Here is a 5,116-nt window from a genome sequence, read left to right on the forward strand (position 1 = left end):
TACAAGGGTTTCAATTTCTCCACATCCTCCCCAGCACTTATCTTGCATTTTTTGTGATAATAGCTAACCTAAAGGGTGTGAAATGATATCTCGCCACCAATCTCACATTGTGGTTTTGGTTTGCATTTATCTAATGACTAAATGATGTGGAGCATCTTTTCCCAGGTACAGTATATCCATAAGCTCCAAGTCAGTGCTCTTTCTCAGCTCTCTGAAGCCATTTTGGACTGGCTTGGGAGGTCATCCTGTTCTCCCCAGAAAGTCTTATTATGCGAGTAATAAAATTTCTACATCCTCTTGGAGTACATGTAGCCTTATCAGTCTTGACATCTGACCCCAATTTGGGGGAGGATGGGTCTATCTGCTTCTAGGGGTTGACCTCAAAGCTTTGTCAGGACTATTATTTCATCTCTTGCTAATTTGGCCTGACTCCTAAGGCAATGCTCTTCTAAGGAGTCTAGCTAATGGCCCATATATTGAAAGGTCTTTCACTCTCACTGGCAGGAACACAAATATGTGAGCTCCAGGAATTATTCAGCCGACATCTTTCCAGTGGTTCTTTCTCTGGTCTTATATAAACTTCTTCGTATGTGTGTACAGATCAATCCTCTGAACGACTCAAGGGGGGACCCTCTGTAGGTCTCCAGGTCTCTCTCTTTGTGTAGCTTCCTCCTCGATGGTATTCTGTCCTGCAGATTCTAGCTGCTTTGGCCTTCTCAAATGCAGGGCTTATTTTTCTTTCTTTTTTTAAATATATTTTTTATTGATTTTAGAGAAGAAGGGAGAGGGAGAGATAGAAACATCAATGATGAGAGAGAATCATTGATTGGCTGCCTCCTGCACACCCCCCACTGGGGATCCAGCCCATAACCCTTGACTGGAATCAAACCCGGGACCTTTCAGTTTGCAGGCTGACGCTCTATCCACTGAGCCAAACCAGCTAGGGAATTTTCTTTTTTCTTTTAGAAAAAATATATTTTTATTTATTTCAAAGAGGAAGGGAGAAAGAGAGAGAGAGAGAGAGAGAGAGAGAGATACAAACATCGATGAGAGAGAATTATCGAGCCTGCAACGTGGGCATGTTCCCTGACCAGGAATAGAACTGTGACTTCCTGGTTCATAGGTCGATGCTCAACCACTGGGCCATACTGGCTGGGCTATTTTTCTCCTTAATTCAGCAGGACCACGAGGTTCTGAGTTGAGGTTCCCCCCCTTCCTCCCACTCCCACACTATGGAAGTTATCTCTAGGCAATAAGCTAATACAATCATAGGACTCACATCATTTATTTCTCTTTCATCTGGGATCACAGTCCTATATCACCTATTGTCTATTGTCTGAAAACCATTGTTTTATACAGTTCTATTTAACTTACACAGAAAGGTACATTTGGCCCCTATTATGCCATCATGGTTGGAAGCAGTTCTATTGAGGTATTCCTCACAACCAATAATCAATTTTTGTAAGTGTTCCAAGTATACTTGGCAAAAAATATGGATATAGATGTCCATTAGGTCAAGTTAATTAACTGTGTTAAAATCTTTTATATCTTTGCTGGGTTTTTTCTTCACTTATTTGTAACCGTGACAGTTGTGTTGAAATCTTCTATTATGCTGGTGTATTTATCAGTTCTCCCTATATGTCTAACAATTCGTTTTTATTCAAATTAACACATTGCCTGGCTGGCGTGGCTCAGTGGTTGAGCATTGACCTTTGAACCAGGAGGTCAAGATCCAATTCCCAATCAAGGCACATACCCAAGGTTGTGGGCTTGATCCCCAGTGTGTGTGTGTGTGTGGGGTGGGGGGGGCGTGCAGAAGGCAGCCGATCAATGATTCTCTCTCATCATTAATGTTTCTATCTCTCTCTCCCTCTCTTCCTGTCTGAAATCAATTTTTTTCAAAAAGAAACGAACGTACCATAAAATTAACCGTTTTAAAATGAATAATTCAGTGGCATTTAGTTCACTGAAAATGTTGTGTAACCATCATTGTCTAGTTCTAAAACATTATCATCACCCTAAAAGGAAACCTTATATCCATTAAGCAGTTACTCCTCAGCCCCGCATTCCCCCTAATCACCAATTGTTTTTTCTTTCTTCTGTTGGGAGAATTCCTTAATTTGGTCTTTCCAACTTTCTAATTCATCCTCAATGATAACTTTCTGCTATTAGATCACCTATTGTATTCTTTGTTTCAGATATTATTGCAGTAATTTTTATACCTGGTCCCATATTTCTTTGATACTTCTCCCATCCAGAGATGGGGACTGTACCTTCCAATCCCCTGTTAAATCTGGACTTTGTAACTGCTTGACCAGTAAAATAGGAAGAAGTGATGTAGTGCCTGTTTCCAGGCCTAGGCCTGGAGAAACTGTCAGCGTCTACTCCCTGCTTCTTGGGATGCTTACCCAGGGACTGCTGCCACTATCCTGTGGAGAAGCCACGCAGCCCACGGACAGGTCACATGCAGAGGACCCAGTGCTCTGGTCCACAGTCTCCCTGAGCTCTCTGCCTACAGCCAGCCACAACTTGCTAGTCATGTGAGTGAGGCATCTTGGGAGTAAATCCTCTGGTCCCAACTGATGCCATGCGGAGTAGAGACGAGCTTTACTCAAATTGAAGCTTTGTGAGCAAATTAATGTTTTTGTTGATCGTTGTTTTAAGCCACTATGTTTTGGGGTAATTTGTTACGTAAGTAATAGATCACTGGAACAGTTATATTTTTCACATCTAATAGTTCTGCTTATTCTTTTTTATATACTAGTATATTCTTGTTTCATATTGCTAATATTCTCCCTTATCTTTTGTAATATGTTTATTGGGCTAATCTTGAACCGTTGATCAGTGTGTTCTAATAATTTTCCTGATAGATGTTTTCTTTTGAAATGTCTGTGCTTTCTTTTTGCCTGTGAGCTTATTTCTGCCTGTGAGTACCCTGATGGTGGAGACTACTTGGTCAGTCAACGAATGGTGTGGGGGAAGTGGTATCCTGGCCAGAGAATTCCCCAGAGCTAAGGTTGTCTGTTGGGCTTCAGTGGCCTATCTCTCCCACACAGCATCTGACCCCACCCCTGAGGACAGGGGCCGTGTGTGTGATGGCAGGGTGGGAGCAGTGTGAACGCTGCTGAGAACATGTGTCTGGCCAAATTACAAACCCCAGAGGTTGGTTCTCTTGTTAAAGGCTTGTATTACACCCTAGCATGCACCCTGGGCCCAGGGACTGAGGATACCAAAGTGACAAGACCAAAAGGGTCCTGCCCTTGTGAAATCCACAATCTAGTGGGCGTGGAAAACATTAATCAAAGATCCCCACAAGGCCTTTCTCCCTGCAGTGGGTACTATGAAGGGAAAGTGTCCCAGGGGAACACAAGCCAGGGAGGACGAGGTAGGGTGTCAGGATCCGTGCCTGAGAAGTCTTCTGGGGAGGAGGTGGTGCTGCAGGCTGAGAACTCCGCCATATGGAGGAGCTTGGTCAGTGAGGGTGGGGACAGAGGGTTGAAAGGCATCCTGTCCGAGTGAACAGCAAGTGATTTGCAGAAACTCCCTGAGTTTGAGGAAGTGAAAGACAGAAGGGTTGAGGCTGGGCAGGAGGATGGGGAGAGGTGCAGCTGGAGAGGTTGGGGGGGTCAGATGAAGCAGGGACTTGTGGGCCAAGAAGTGACTGGGCTTTCTCTTCAGAAGAGGCGGCTCTAGCCTTGGCCGGTGTGGCACAGCGCGGTTGGCTGGTTGTTGTCCCATGCACCTAAACGTCACTGATTCGTGTTCCGGTTGGGGTATATGCCCGGGTTGCAGGCTCTATCCCAGTGGGAGGATGCAGGAGGCTGCTGAGAGATGTCTCTCTCTCTCCCTCTCCCTTCCTTTCTCTCTAAAATCAATTAAAAAATAAAAATAAATTTAAAAAGAGGTGGCTTACCATGAGTGGGGGAGAGAGCAAGAAGTCCATTTGGAAGGCTGCTCCTATGGCTAAATGAAGGCAGCATGAGGGGACAGGAAGTTAAGTGGACAAACCCTGGCTGGGAAGACTCGGATAGGGGCCAGAACGGTGGTCAGCTCAGAGGTCCGCCAGCAAGGCCAGGGACTCTGACTCCTGATTCTGCCCTAAGCTGGAGGCTGGGAAGAGGAGGCAGTCAGAGGGCGCAGTCAGAGGTTGGTTGGGAAGATACACCTAATTCTGATGTTCTAAAGCCCCGTGAGCCATAAAGGGGAGGAAAATGGAGATAGACAAGGAAGATGGGCTCTGGGGTTTTCTGATAGAGAACGGCTGGAAGGACACCTAGAAAGATAAAGATGTCAAAGTAAAGCCAACTGTATGAGTTATCTGAAGCAGTATTGTGGAAAGTGAAAGAAAAGTTAAGAGCAAGTAAGTAAACGATTTGGGTAAAGGAAACCCCCAGGAAGTGAGACAGTAAAATTAAGGTGAAAGAATTTGACTAAAGAATAGAATGTAGCCTCCCAAAGGGGCAAAAGGGGCGGGGCCAGGGGGGATCTGTGTCCTTCCTGTGGATGAGGCAGCAGCCTCTGGGAAAGGGGCCAGGATCCCTGCTGCCTCCACCTGGGGAGAGGGGAAGCCGGGAAGGGATGACCTTCGCAGGGACTGGGTTTCCTGGGACTCAGAGGAGAGGTGGGAAACCGAGTTGAGGGAAATGAATAGGGGAATGAATACTGAGGAAAGGCGGGAGTCCCTGGGCAGGACTGGGAGGGCCTCTGCGATCCTACGCCCGTCCTGCTGATCCCTCCGTCCCTGAGAAATGTCGCTGAGAGTTTACTAGGCACAGAGCGCAGAGCCAATGCACCCCGCACCCCAGCTCGCGTTGTCCTCAGGCAACCCCAAGAGGTGGACGCGTATTCCCCCTTCTAACAAGTACCACATCTGGGGCTCAGAGAGGGCGGTTCCTCGCCCAAGGTCACACAGCAATCGGGCCCTCCCCAAGGCCTGAAGCTACTGGAAATCCTCCCTCCAGAGGGGCTTCGCCACTCCAGGGCCCCCTAGGGGAGGAGCTGGCCCAGCCCCTCCTGCTCCCCGCCCCCGAGGGGCGGCCCGGGGGGCGGGCGGAGGAAGTGAGCGCAGCGGGGAGGAATGCGCTCGGGCGGGGTGCGCCGGCCCGGAGCGGCGGGG

The sequence above is a fragment of the Myotis yumanensis genome, unplaced genomic scaffold (genome assembly GCF_028538775.1).
Source record: "Myotis yumanensis isolate MYYU_CA2020_CCGP unplaced genomic scaffold, mMyoYum1.0.hap1 SCAF_18, whole genome shotgun sequence".
Classification (NCBI taxonomy): Eukaryota; Metazoa; Chordata; class Mammalia; order Chiroptera; family Vespertilionidae; genus Myotis; species Myotis yumanensis.